The sequence below is a fragment of the Trachypithecus francoisi genome, unplaced genomic scaffold (genome assembly GCF_009764315.1).
Source record: "Trachypithecus francoisi isolate TF-2019V2 unplaced genomic scaffold, Tfra_2.0 Lachesis_group11, whole genome shotgun sequence".
NCBI classification, from domain to species: Eukaryota; Metazoa; Chordata; class Mammalia; order Primates; family Cercopithecidae; genus Trachypithecus; species Trachypithecus francoisi.
This window is the reverse complement of record NW_022681456.1, coordinates 17,457,255-17,472,656: the sequence shown is the minus strand read 5'-3', so window position 1 is coordinate 17,472,656 and position 15,402 is coordinate 17,457,255.

Here is a 15,402-nt window from a genome sequence, read left to right as displayed (position 1 = left end):
AACAAAAGAGGATTATTTGGCACACAGCTTTGAAGGCTGTACAAGAAGCGTGGTGCCAGTATCCACTCAGCTGCTGGTGAGGGCTTTGGTGTTGCATCGAAACGTGGCAGAGAAGGTCAAAGGGAAAGTGGGAACGTGCAAAGAGAACCCAAACCCAAGGGGTATCCTGGCTTTATAAATACCTCTCTTAGAAATGAATCAATTCCCAAGAGAACTAATCCAGTCTCACCAGAGCATGAACTCACTCACCACTGCAAGAACAGTATCAAGCCATTCACGAAGAATCCCTCCTCATGATCCAAATATCTCCCACTAAGCCCCACCTCCAGCACCGCCACACTGGGGATCAAATTTCAACATGAGATGTGGTGGGGATGAACTAGATCCAAACCGTAGTAGCATGTGGCTCCAGAGAGGGCAGGTTGAAGCCACAGTGTCTTTTGTGACTCAGGATCAGCAGGTACCAAGATGATTTCCACAGTATCCTATTGGTGACCCAGATCAGCCCTACTCTGGGAAGGGACTGCATGAGGGCATGGATACCAGAAGATGGGATCATTGAGGGACCTCTTTGAGGGTGGCCACCAGAGTCAGTGAATGGCCAGGTGCAGTGTCTCATACCTCTAATCCCAGCACCTTGGGAGGCTGAGGCAGGAGGACTGCTTGAGGCTAAGAGTTTGAAATGAGCCTGGGCAACAGAGTGAGACCTGATATTTCCAAAAAAATAGAAAAACTAGCAGGGCATGGTGGCTTGCACCTGTAGTCTCAGCTACTCCAGGAGGCTGAAGTGAGAGGATTGCTTAAGCTTGGGAGTTCAAGACCTGTCTGGGTAACATAGTGAGACCCTGTCTCTACAAAGAATACAAATTTAAAAAGACACACACATGATGTTCATTGTGCTCACTATCTATTGGACCATCGTCACATTTTAACATTAAAGAAATGAAAGGCCACAGATAATAAACAATTGACAAAATCAATTCAAGGTCCATATTTAGGAGTGTAATAGTGGAGAAGTGAAGCTGCCCCCACCTGATACCCTAACAAGCCTTTCCTATCTTCCCCACCACTGGGCAGCCAGGCTTCTGGAGTGAAGTGAGCCACTGCGATTGCAGCTTGGCAGGATCCAGCACCCAAGGCTTGGCCAACCTCCAGCAAGCTCACCCCTCCTGCCCTCTCCTTGGATCATTTATTCCAGGAGCCCTGCTATAAATATCCACTTAGTGAAATGCCTTGCTCCTCGGGCACCCTCTTCCCTGCTCCCCGGCCACCTGCACCCTGCTCAAGCAATGCCAACTTGCAATCAGTCTGCAATCTGAGTCTGCTTTGCACACCCAGCACCAACTGGCTGCCCAGGTTAGTCTGTGGGAGCATGCTGGCATGCCCCCAAGGTTGCTATTGTAAGTTAATGGCACAGCAATTGGTTGTTACAAACACTAATTGACGTTAAATAGGTGATGTTATCCAATAACTTACAGGCTGCTCCTATTCTATATTTTCTTCTTTTCTTTCTCCGTTCCTTCTAATGGCTTGCAGTACCCACAGAGGCCAGGAGTCACCTGGACATAGGCAAGAGCTTAGGGCCAGACGACAAGTACACTCCAATTGTCACTGCCTCCCATCCACAGCACAGATAAGCCCAAGACTTATGGCCTGGCAAGAAGGGTAGGCCTGGGGCTGGGCTCAGTTTTCTCCTTCTGTGCTTCCTTCTGTGTCTCTAACCTGAGGATCCAGGAGGTTCTGGGAGAGTCAAAGATGGAAAGGTTGGGAGTTCTGTCATCTGTGTGCAAGTTAGGTTCAAGCTGTGTTTGCTTTCTATGTGTAAGGCATCATTGAAAAGAAACCATGGTATTTCTTTAGCACGGGATGCTACTTAAAGTCATTTTTTACTTTTCGTGCTTTCTCTGTTTGGTGGCTAATCACAAGTAATTGCTTATAATTATTGGACATAATTGATGGAAGTCAGATACTGAGCTAAGTCCTTATATTGGTTATTCCAGGGTATCTTTCTCCCTACTGCAACCAGGAACCTCAGGCTCAGAGAGGGGATGTCACTTGCCCAAGGACACACAGCCAGGAAGCCCAGAGCAGAGGTTTGCATGCAGGCAGCCAGTTTCCCAGTCCAAGACCTTCTCCCCTGAACCACACTGAGAGGTGGTGGCAACCCAAGGACATCTCTGCGGTGGCAATGGTGGAAGACCACCGTGATAATTTTCATTCATGTCCTTCTTCCAGGACTGAGTGAAAGAAAACCTCATACCCTCTTCCTATTGAAGTCAAGGCTTGCTCCTCAAGGAAGACAAGTACTTTTCTCTCCAGATCTGTCTTTTTCTTTGCTCCAGGTTCATGGACTTGGGGGTTTGGCATTCACCGTGCCACAATACAAAGCCAGGGTGGCTTCTGGAGAATTCAGATGTTAAGGGACTTTAAGACAAGCCCCAATGGAGTTTGAGAAGAAAGACCCAAGTGTGTGGTTTTCTTGGTTCAGTTTACAGCTTCCACCACCCATCTGCTGGTTCCAGGTTTGAGAAAAACTCTCAAGAGTGAGAGTCAGGGTTAGCGTCAAGGGAAAGAGACCTTGTAAAGGTACCAACAGTACCTGGTCCCAGATATTATGCACTTAACTATGCATAATGTCAGGCACTCTACACGGTTTACTTCCGGCTCTCTCAGTAAGCCTGCAAGGGAGGCCATATCATACCTATTTTATACATGAGAAAGCTGAGCCTCAGAAATGACTAGGTCCATGGTTTCACGATGGGTACCACCAAGGGTTTGGTGAGGGAATTGGGGGATGGGGGCAGTGCCAGGCCAACAGGTCCCCCATCCACTCTTCAGTCTGAGCAATGCCCATAAACTTGACTGACCTTTTTGGACAAAAGCTTGCATGGCGAATATTTAAAGATTAGAAAGCTCACTCTCATTAAAACCATAAATCTGTAACTCCATCCTAGGGCAGGGAATGGCTACCTTGTTCGGTTTAGATTACCAATGACCACCAAATAACAAATACTCATTGAACATTAAGTCATCTAGAAATGCTAGATCTTTCATTTGTATTATTTCATCTGCCAGTGATCCAAGAAGCCATCTCTTACAGCCCCCCGTTGGCAGAGGCTGAACCTCAGAGAGATGAAGTTCTTACTAAAGGTCATAGAGTTATTAGCAAGTAACAGAGTCAGAGAAAGTCTGTTCAAGGCCATGAGTGATAGGCCAAATCATGGCCCTCCAAAAATGTCTGCATCCTCATCCCAGCAATATGTGCATATGCTGGATCATATGGCGAAAGAGATTTTGCAGATGTGATTAAGTTAAGGATCTTAAAATGAGGCAATTACCCTGGATTATCCCCATGAAATTACAAGCGTCCATCAAAAAGTCAGAGAAGGAGGTGTGACCATAAAACCAGAGAGAGAGATGAGGATGCTATGCTTCTGGCCTTGAAGGTGGAGGAAGGAGCCACAAGCAGTGGCATGCAGACTGCCTCTAGAAACTGGAAAAGGCAAGGAATGGATTCTCCTCTAGAGCTTCCAGAAGGAAAGCAGCCCTGCTGACACCTTGGTTTTAACCCAGTAACACCCATTTTAGACTTCTGTCCTCTAGAACCGCAAGATAATCATTGCATGTTGCTTTGAGCCACTAAATGTGTGGTAAATTGTTATTAATAACAGCAGCCATAGAAAATTAGTGCACCAGGTCACACTCTTAACAGCCTGAAGTGCAATGCTCCTGCTTGCATTTTACTGTCACTGAGTCGTTTAAAACCCTGGAGCACTAAACAAATTCTTTTTTCCCTGCTAGAGCAAGATACTAGAATGTGTTCTCAGTATCCATCACCTCCATTGAGACGTGGGATTAAGTGGCCTCAGTAGCTTTGGATGTAGGAACAGCTGGGGTAAGAAGAGTAATAATCCACATTTCAGCCTCGTCAGCAGGACCACTTCTATCCCCAGTCTCAGGGTCCAAGGAGCAGATGGAAGGGAAGATTCCACGTTGTCACAGCTGTCTCCAGGGGATTACTCCAAGGCTACCTGGGGTCTTTGCCCACCTCCCCAGAGTCCCCAGATGGAGAGGCGCCTTGCCACCCTGTCATCTGGGTCCCCTGGCAAAAGGAGCCTGGCGTCAGGCCTTAATGGGGTAATGAGTTGGAGGCGTCGGAAACAATGAGTTCAGCTTGTTAAAAGGACTGGGCTGGCACCATGAGGTCAGAGGGAGCACAGCTGGAGACAGAGAAATGGGTCTTTGGGGACCTGGTGGTGCCTCTGTGGGCCCCAAGGGGGCTGGGTGGCCGGTCTACCACTGGCCCTGTGCCTCTTAAAACCCATTACTTGCTGCCTTTGGCTTGGGAGCTGGGAGCTGAGCGTTTCATCACTGCAGATTGGACCCAGCGGATCAATGGCTCAGTCTATGGGCTTTTTCTCCCCCTCCCCTCCGCCTGCCCCCCTTCCTTAACTAGATGTGGGCGCCAGACCCACAACAGGTCCTCGGCAGTTGTCAGTCAAAGGCCATGAAATATTCATCTTGTTTAATCTTCTTCAGGGACCTGCCCAGAGCCCTGATAGGGGCAGAGTAGTCTTGATAAACTTGTAAAGACTGGAGAGAAGGGAGGGGAGGGGAGGGGAGAGGAGGGGAGGGAAGGGAAAAAGAGGGGAGGGAGCTGAGGGCAGAGATAAGGCAGAAGTCCACTGAAAAGCAGCCAGGACCCCTCTTCCTGATGTTTTCTCCAAAGACATCCATTCAACCAGCATTTCTGGAGCACCCACTGAGCACCCAAAGTTGCTAAACACATTTGCATCCATGATCTCGGTGATCTCAAACATTGGCTGGCGATGCATCTACCTTTCCATTTTCACAATATTCATGTATCACCTGAAATATCAGTATTTTTTTCTTTAGCCTCATATTAGGTAATACCATCAGTGAAATCACAGTGCTGGTTATATATTTTTGAAAAAATACATTTATATATTGTAAGTAATAAACAAATATGATAAACCTAGAAATGTATGTATAAAATGCATTCAGTTTTAAAAAATTGCCTAGATGCAGGTTCTGTCCTGGAGCACATATCTTAATTACTCCTCACAACATCTCCAAGAAGAAGGCATTATTTCTTCCAATTACAGAGAGGAAACTGGCTCAGAGAGGTGCAGTGACTTGCCTAAGGTCACACAGCAAGTAAGGGATTCATCCTGAGTTCAAACCCAGGCATTTAAACTATAAGCACAAAAATAGCTTTTTGGAAAAAAAAAATCACTAGTTTTCAGGACATTTAGGTAAAACTTATTAACTAGAACTTCTACCTTCTGCTTTGCACTTTTTAATAAATTGTGACCCTTTGTTTCTATGTGAAATTATACAGCTTATTAAAGTGTGTGTGTGTGTGTGTGTGTGTGTGTGAGAAACAGAGTCTGTCACCAGGCTGGAATGCAATAGCTCACTGCAACCTCAAACTCCTGGGTTCAAGGGATCTTCCCATCCCAACCTCCTGAGTAGCTAAGACTCCAGGTGATGCCCCCATGCCCAGCTAATTTTTAATGTATTTTTCATAGAGACAGGGTCTCACCACATTACCCAGGCTGGTCTCGAACTCCTGGGCTCAAGTGATCCTCCTGCCTCGGCCTCCCAACGTGCTGGGATTACAGGTGTGATCTACCACACTTGGCCTCATGCAGGTTTTAATCGGAGAAGCCCTTTCTATGTCAATATCCCACAAAGTTTCAGGAAGTGTAAAGTCTCAATGACCATTTCTTAGTGAGTACACAAGCAGCCAAGAAACCTGGAACACTCAAATTCTTTGTTCCCCCACCACCACGCCCCATCGTTAGCTCAATCATCCAGTTCTGCAGAGCGTAATCCCCCAGCTTTCCCTCTGCAGTTTGACCATCGCACCTCATTCTCCACGGTCTAAGCCAAAGCCGTCTCTCTCACCTGGGCACCTGCAACAGCCTCCTGACCCTGACCCAGCTTCCTTACCTAGACGTGAGCACCAGGCCCACCACAGGTGTAGCATTCTCTCCGTGCATTCTCCCCATGATGGCCAGGGTGACTTCTAAATGTAAGCCGAATCACAGCACCCTTCAACTTAAAACATTCAAATAGGGATCCATCCCATTTAGAACAAAATCTGAACTCCTGCCTCGGTCTAGGGCAGCAGCTCTGTCCTCCCCACTGACATCACCTCTTGACTGCCTGCACCCCATCCCTCATTGACCTTGCAGGAGACCCACTCTACTTCAACCAGACACTGCAGGCCCACTCCTGCCCTGGGGTCCTGCACTAACCCTTTCCTCTGTCTGGAAGGCATTTCCCCCAGGCTGTCCCACCACCAGCTCGCTAGTGTTCCCTCTGAATACCCTAATCCCAAACTCCCCCACAACCTGGTGTCAGATAATGGACCACACCAGGTTTTATCTGAGGGTCAGGAGACGAAATTCCAATCCCAGATCTGTTGACTATTTCTTCCACTGACCTTGGGCATTCTCTTTTTTTTTTTTTTTTGAGACGAAGTCTTGCTCTGTCCCCCAGGCTGGAGTGCAGTGGCATGATCTTGGCTCACTGCAACCTCCGCCTCCCAGGGGCCAGCGATTCTCCTGCCTCAGCCTCCCGAATAGCTGGAACTACAGGTGCATGCCACCATGCCCAGCTAATTTTTGTAATTTTAGTAGAGACGGGGTTTCACCATATTGGCCAGGCTGGTCTCAAACTCCTGACCTCGTGATCCACCCGCCTGGACCTCCCAAAGTTCTGGGATTACAGCCGTGAGTCACCGCGCCCGGCCTGACCTTGAGCATTCCTTTTGTTCTTGGTTCTCAGTTTCCTCCCCCTTAAAAAGAGGTGACTGAACCTCCGTAAGTTCAATGCATTAGTCCGAATTCTCCAGGAAGCAGACTAAGACAGGATTAAACATTCAGGGGTTTTATTAGAGGAAGTGCTAATGAGAAGGAAAATAAAGAGGAAGCCTGACCAGCCTAGAAGAGTTACCAGACCTTGAGTGAAGGGGAGAGGGAGAGAGAAGGTTGGGTGGGGAGAGTCTTCACACAAGGACAATGACGATGGGGCATCCTCACAACCAGGTCAGCTATGCCGGGAACCCTGGGTCTCCTAGGAATGGGCAGGCCCGCCTTAGAGCCCCTATACGTACACTCATTGGCTGGGAGCTTCCCTGGAGGCGTGGCCTTGGCTCAGCCCTGTAGCTGGGGCTAAGGTAGGTGCATTAACTATGGTCTCCAGAAGGGGGGCCACAAGGTGTGTACTGTTGGCCTCCACTGTCCCAGATGGTACCATGGAAACAGTAACCTTAAACCGCACTACATCGTAATTCCTCTGCGTCACCTTCTTCCTCTGTAAAACAAGGATAACAATGCTAAATGGCCTGCCTCCCACACCCGTGAGGCTTGAACCCAGGTACTGCATTATAAAGACAAAGTGTTACGCTTGCCAGGACATGAGCCCCTTGGTGCAGGGATGGGTTTTTAGTCTTTGCATCTCCTCAAGGGCAGGACAAATTGCAGGCTACTGAGAGATAAGACAGCACGGTATCCTCCATAGCGTGACAAATGCAGGCTATTCAGAGAGGAAGGACAGCATGGTGGTTAAGAATCCAGCCTGCCCTGTGCATTGCTGGTGGGAATGTAAAAAGGTGTAGCCGCTGAGGAAACCAGCGTGCGGGTTCCTCAAAAACTTACACATGGAATTATCACTTGACCCAATAATTACCTCTAGCTATACACTCCAAAGAAGAGAACGCAGGGATTCGAACAGATACTTGTACAGAAATGTTTGTAGTGGCATGACTCACAAGAGCCAAAAGGTAGAAACAACCCAAATGTCCATCAACTGATGCATGGATGGACAAAATGTAGTCTATACACACAATGGAATATTATGCAGCCTTGAAAAGGAAGGAAATTCTGATATATGTAACAACATGGATGAACCTTGAGGAAGTAATGCTAAGTGAAATAAGCCAGGCACACAATGATGAAGACTGTATGATTCCACTTGTAAGAGGTCCCTTATAAATTCATAGAGACAGAAAGTAGAATGGTCGTTACCAGGGAATAGGGTCGAGGGGAATGGGAAGTGCATGTTTAATGGATACAGAGTTTCAATTTGGGATGATGAAAAAGTTCTGGAGATGCATAGTGGCACCTGGGGTGCACAGCAATGTGAATGCACTTAATGTCACTGAATTGCATGCTTAAGATATTTAAAATGGCAAATGTTATGTTATGTCAGTTTTACCACAATTTAAAAACAAATACAGAATGAGGCCCTCAGAGTCAGCCCACCTAACTCAAATCTCAACCTTACCATTTCACCGAGGAGTCAACCAAGGCAGGTGGCTGCTTCTCGCCGTGCCTCCATTTCCCCATCTGTAAAAGGGGGGAGTGATATCCTGGGTCGTAAATGAGATGAAGTTCATGGAGTGCTTAGCGCCATTCCAGGTGTCAGTGTGCGATCAATAAATGTGTTCCATGATGCTAAGGAGTGGGGAGGACCACATGGATGGTCCCAGCTGTTCAGGTGGCCTTGGGCATTGTAGTGGACTGCAAATGCTCTCCAACCCTTCCAACCATGGTGATTGACATTCTTCCCTGCAACTACACAGACAGCTCCTGGTAAGTGGAAATTTTCCAACTGTGAGAGCAGTCCCTTCCCCAGAACTCCAAGAAAATAAGGTCTAGCCTGGCCACACGTGGCATGTCTGCCCCTGGGGCTGGGCTGAGAGGTCAGCCTGACCTCATGTGATTGCTCCCTGACACTTCCTTCCCGCCTGCCAGCCCCCCACCCACTAACCCTTTGCAGATCTCTGGAATAAACAAGGCTCTGTTAGGCCGAGACCTTCAGGTGCCGCCACCCCAGCTGCTGAGTCTGCCAGCCCTCCAGGCAGGTGGGCCTGAGTGCTTACCAGCACTTCCTCCAGTCCTGATGGGGTCAGAGATGGCAGCTAATTGGAGGATGCTGAGCTGATGCCTGTCTCCGGCTTCCTGCCACCTTGCCTGGGGAGGTCATTCACTGTGGGCAATATCCCTCCACCACCTACCCCCAGCAGCTGCAATGCAGACAGTTTATTACTCAATGCAAGTGCTCCCCCAGCTCATGGTGTCCTGTCCCATCCTTGCCATTGCACTCTAGCTCCTTAATGTTCTCCAGAACTCTCATGCTAAACCTGTAATAACAGACTCCAACTTTTCAGTACCTAGTCTGTGCCAATTACTTTAAATACTAGCTGCTATAACAAGCAAGCCCCCAACTCAGTAGCTTATCTATGGGGCAGCAAGGATGTGCTCTACTTCCTCAGCGACCCAGGCTCCTTCTCACTCGAGTTTTTGCCATCCTCCAGGACAGCAGTTCTCAAACTTGGGCACGCATCAAAAACCCCAGAGGGCTTGTTAAAGCACAGATTGCTGGCCCCACTCACCCCCAGAGTTTCTGATTCAGTAGTTCTTGGGTTGGAACATAGAATTTGCATTTCGGGCATGTACCTGGGAGATGCCGCTGATCCAGGGGGCCACACTTTGAGAATCAGGGCTCTAGGGCATTAGAACCCTGGATATTTGCATCTAGCTGATAGGGGAAGGAAGAAAGGGCATGGAGAATTATGTAGGAGTTGGTTAACAGGCAGGCCCACCTTCCATTGGCCAGAACTCCATCACACAACCCTGCAAAGGAGACTGGGAAATGTAGTCTCTATGTGTACCTGGGAAAAGAGGAGAACCAAGTCTATTGTGAGCCCCACAGCACCCACTGCCACAAATACTCTCAAATAATCCTCGTGACACCTAATAAGAGAAGCGGCATTTTTACCCCCATTTGACATAAGGGAAAACAAGGTCAGAGAGATTATGTTGCCTGCCCAAGACCACAGGGCTAGTGGAAGGCAGAGCTGGAGTTCGAACCCAGGTCTACCTGATTCTAAGACTTAAACAGGAAGCACACAAGTCTGCGCACAAGACTTTGCTATGTGCCATGATGATGCTTGGTCCACACTTTTGCATCTCTTTTCAGTGCTCACATAAACCCCATGAGCTCAGCAGTGTGTCCACACTTTACAGATGTGCAAACCGAGACTCCGAGAGAGGAAATGGCCATGTGTGGTCACAAAGCTGGCCAGTATGAGGCAGAGCCAGATCACACCGTTATGCAGCATGGCACGCAGCAGGTAGGGCCTGGCCTGCAGGGTGAGTGGGCTGCCAGGATGAAAGATTTGAGAGGCTCCAGGACTTGACATCCAGGAGGTGGCAGATGATGGAGGAACTAACCCCAGGGAATATGGAAAGTCACTCCCCATCTGGGTGTGTTAGCTGGAGGCAGAGGGGTCTTAAGTAGGAACCAGAGTGAGGCTGTCTATGATCCCAAGAGGGCCAGGCTGGGGCTCCTGGGGAAGCAGAAAAGGAAGTCTGGAGAGAAGATGAGTCCTGACTGTGGTATGAGGAATGTGGCTGATTTTAGCAGATTTAGTAAAAGTAGAAATTTGCAAAGTATGTATGATGATTGCCATGATGCAGATGGGGAAACCAAGGCTTAGCAAAGCAAGTTTTTGGCCAAGGTTACACAATTATGAGCTGCAATGTCTGCCTGCAGCCCCAGCTCTCAGTTCAGTACAGCCGGCAGCTTCATCCCTGCTGACTGGGCAACTGTTTCCCACCATTCCTTCACAGCGGGCTTGCCAGGTTGGCACCCTGCAGTCAACAGCAGCATTCAGCCAGTCAGACAGAGAGACAGGCCTGAGTTCACATCCGGCTCTGCCACCTCCTCGCCCTGCAGATGTGGACACGTGACTTAAATCTGAGTCTCAGTTTCCTCATCTGTAGAATGGGGTTTAATACCAGTGTCCACTTCAGAAGGAAAATAAAATAAGTAACTTAATGAGCTCATGCCTTCAACAATTCTTTCAACTGTTATTTGTTGAGTCCCTACTATGTGCCAGCACCATTCTAGGTTTGGAACTAAGCCAAGTCCCCGCCCTCTTGGAGCTTACAGAAACAGACATCAAACAAAATATGTCGGTCAATCTCTAGGATGTGCATTGAGGCTTGGTGAGGCGCCAAAACAAAATAGGGTTAAGGGGGTCCTGACTTTGGTGGAGTTTGGGTGTTTCTTTGTTACAGGTGGTCAGGGCAGGATGAGGAAGGGATACAGGAGCTGAAGACAAGACAAGAGGCAGTGAGAAAGCAATGGCATTTGTGAGTGGCACCAACAGCTCTCTAGAGGGAACTGGGCAGGAATTCAAAGTAAGACAATCAGCACAGTAGAGGGCTGTGGTGTCACTCAGGGTTCTCCAGAGAAACAGAACCAAGAGGAGATTTATTTTTTTATTTTTTATTTTTTATTTTGAGACGAAGTCTTGCTCTGTCGTCCGGGCTGGGGTGCAGTGGCCGGATCTCAGCTCACTGCAAGCTCCGCCTCCCGGGTTTACGCCATTCTCCTGCCTCAGCCTCCCGAGTAGCTGGGACTACAGGCGCCCGCCACCTCGCCCGGCTAGTTTTTTGTATTTTTAGTAGAGACGGGGTTTCACCGTGTTAGCCAGGATGGTCTCGATTTCCTGACCTCGTGATCCGCCCGTCTCGGCCTCCCAAAGTGCTGAGATTACAGGCTTGAGCCACCGCGCCCGGCCGAGGAGATTTATTTTAAGGATTTCATTCACCAATTGTGGCGGCTGGCAAAGTCCAAAGTCCATTGGGCAGGCTGGAACTCAGGCAGGAGCTGATGCCCCGGTCTTGAAGCAGAATTTCTTCTTCTTCTCCAGAAACCTGTTTTCCCTCTTATAGTCTTCAACTGATTGGATGAGGTCCACCCGGATTATTGAGGAGTCTCCTTTACTTCAAGTCAGCTGATTGTCAGTGCTCACCACATATCATAGCAACAACTACATACGTGTGCTGTTGAATATCTGTGTGCTGTTGAATATCTGGGTGCTATAGCCTAGCAAGTCGGTGCAGCAAACTCACCATCATGGTGGTCCCCCCGCAATTTGCAGCCCCAGAAAAGGACAGAGGAGTGACGAAGGTCAGATGGGTTAGGTTTTCTCCAGGCACTCTAAGGGAGGAAGGGAAGGCAAGTACAGCAAAAGTATAAGCAAGGAGACTCAGACTTCTGGGTCTTAGAAATGGTGGGTTGAAGTGGAAAGTGAAGAAGTGAAGGATAGGAAGAAACCAAGACACTAGAATCCCCTGTGAGGTCAGGAATTGTCGGAGGTGGCATTTCAGAGAGGGTGTGCTGGAAAGATGGTGGTCATCAGATATCAGGATTAAGGGGGTTGCAGTTTTGGTAACAACAGGATTCGGCCATAAGTGTGGTAGAGAGAGGCAGGCAGAGACCCTGGCCTCTGAGAAATCACAGTAAGCACTTTGTGCAGCTTGCCTTGCTGTGTGACCTCAGACAAGCTGCTTTTCCTCTCTGGGCCTCAGTTTCTCCATTCTGTGAAATGGGAGGATGGCCAAGCCACTGCACAGTCTGGCATGATATCAGACAAAAAACACGTCATCCACAGCTGTATTATCCACTAGGGGAATCACTAGTTTAGATGGCTATAGAGTGCTTGAAATGAGTTGGACTGAACTGAGATGCCCTGTAAGTGTAAAACACACCATATTTCAAAGACTTAGCGCACACACACAAACACACACACACACACACACACACACAGAATGTAGAATATCCCATTAATACTTTTACATTGATTATATGATAGTCTGGGTGCACATATGATAATGAGTAGCCTGTAATCTCAGCACTTTGGGAGGCTAAGGTAGAAGGATAGCTTGAGCCCAGGAGTTTGAGACCAGCAAGGGCAACATAGTAAGACCCCATCTCTACAAAAAATAAAAAATTAGCCAGGCATAGTGGCAGGTGCCTGTAGTCTCAGCTACTTGGGAGGCTGAGGCAAGAGGATTGCTTGAGCCCGGGAGGTTGAGGCTGCAGTGAGCTAGAATCACACCACTGCACTCCAGCCTGGGCAACAGAGTGAGATCCTGTCTCAAAAAATAAAAATAGGTAAAAAAGTAATACTTGTATATACTGGGTTAAATTGATATTATTAAAGTACATTTCATTTAGTTTTTTAAAAAACTTTGCTTCTAAATATGGCTACTAGAAAATTAAAAATTATGTAGGAGGTTCACATTATATTTCTAAGCAACAGCACTGTTCTAGAACAGGAGTTTGCAAACTGCAGCCCTCAGACCAAATTTGACACACTGCCTACTTTTATATAACCTATGAACTACAAATAGTTTGGATATTTTAAAGGATTGAGAAACAGATCAAAAAACAAAACTATTTTATGGCATGTGAAAATGATATGAAATTTAAAATTCAGTGTCCACAAATAAAGTTTTATTGGCACACAGCCTGGCCCATGCAATGCATGTTGTCTGTGGCTGCTTTCATATTGTATCAGCAGAGTTGAGAGGCTGGAAGCCAGACACGATGGCTCACACCTCTAATCCCAGCACTTTGGGAGGCTGAGGTGGGCTGATCACGAGGTCAGGAGATCGAGACCATCCTGGCTAACACGGTGAAACCTTGTCTCTATTAAAAATACAAAAAATTAGCCAGGCGTGATGGCGGGCGCCTGTAGTCCCAGCTGCTCTGGAGGCTGAGGCAGGAGGAGAATGGCTTGAACCCGGGAGGCAGAGCTTGCAGTGAGCCGAGATCGAGCCACTGCACACCAGCCTGGGTGACAGAGCGAGACTCTGTCTCAAAACCAAAAGCAAAAAAAAGAGAAGTTGGGACAGTGTGGCTGGCAAAGCTGAAAATATTGACTCTCTGGACCTTTAGAAAAAAAGTTTGCTGACCTCTGTTCAAAGCATTGCTTATCCACCTTTATTGTGCTTCTGGTCCTGGTGTAGAATCTACACAATGCAGATTCCTTAGCTCCAGTCCACAGGTGTGGGGTTGGTTCAATGAATCTGCATTTTATTAACTAGCTGAGAGCATTGTTCGGGTCCCTACACTGCTCCAACCCAGGTGCTAAGCCTTTATGAGCATCATTCCATGTAATCCTGGTGAGTCAGACACTGGAAAATCCCCATTGTACAGAGGAGGAAACTGAGGCTCAAAGAGGTGAGAGGCTTGACCTCACACCCAACGCAGGAGGTGCGTGGTGATCCCCTCTGTTTTGTGCAGAGGAATGTGCCCACCCATCTCCTCTGACGCCTGGGCCTTTGTGCTGGGCCGGAATGTCTTCCTGCCTTTCTCTGGTTGTGTTTTCCCCGGATCCTGTGGGCTGAGCTTTATCCCAAGGGGCTGCGTAGAAAAGGGCTGTGTGTGGCGTCCCGTGGGGGAGGAGAGGGGCAGAGCCGTGGGCTCCAGGCCAAGCTGTGATTTAATAAGCAGACACTTAGGGCCCTGATGCTGGGCCCAGCCCGTTTGGGACAGCCCTCTCCGCTAATTGTCCATTGGCTGCCGCCGTCCTGCCGGCGTCTCCGGGCTCATTAGGAAAGGGAAGGGGGGTAATCTGGGAAGAGCCTCCTTGAGCTCCAACGGCTGCAGAGATTTTTATCACACTAGACAGCACAGTTGCATTCACTCCTCCCAAGGAGGATCAAAACAAGGCTGGTCCAGTCCTGGGAGTCACACTCCAGCTATGGCTTAGAAAGGACACAGGATCTGAGTTCAAATCCCAGCCCTATCACTATTGAGCTGTGTGATTTGAACAACTGACCAAACTTCTCTGTGCCTTAGTTTCCTCAACTCTAAAATGCAAATAATAATATGCAAATAAAAACCTCATCTCTAAAATGCAAATAATATAAAAGGCAAATAGCCCTAACAGGGTTGCTGTAGGGGTTAAGTTACTACAATCAGTACCATATGCATTTGCTTCTCCTATTGCTTCAAAGTGTCATCAGACTGAAAAAAGGCAGAACATGGAAAAGGGCTTGACCTGTGTCAAGGAGCTCAATAAAGGGGTTTATTTTGAGTTATTGCCATTTCTTTGGGGGTTGTTAGAAGATGTAGGAGAGCTTAGCTGGCTGCTCCCCAAAAACCCACTTAGCTTCCTTCCCCTTGGCACCCAACAAGATCACATTTCCCAGCCTCCTTTGCAGTTAGGGGAGACCATGAGTGTGAATTCTGGCCAATGAACTTGGGCAGCCATGAGGTGTGCCCTTCCAAGCCCAGCTGCCCTAACAAAAGTGTCTTTCTCAGGAGCTCCATGCTCTTTTCACAATCCCCAATTGCCATCTGGATTGAGAAGATGCTAAAGAATAAAAGGAAACAGAGCCCAGTATGGAAGGCATCTGGAACCCTGAATGACTGCATGGAGCAGGGTCTTCCCCACCCCTGCTCTGCCACCACCCTATAATGAAATGAGCAAGAAACAAATTTGTTTTGAGTTAAGCCATGGACATTTTGAAGATTTTTTGTTGTGGTGGTGGTTTTAGCAACGAG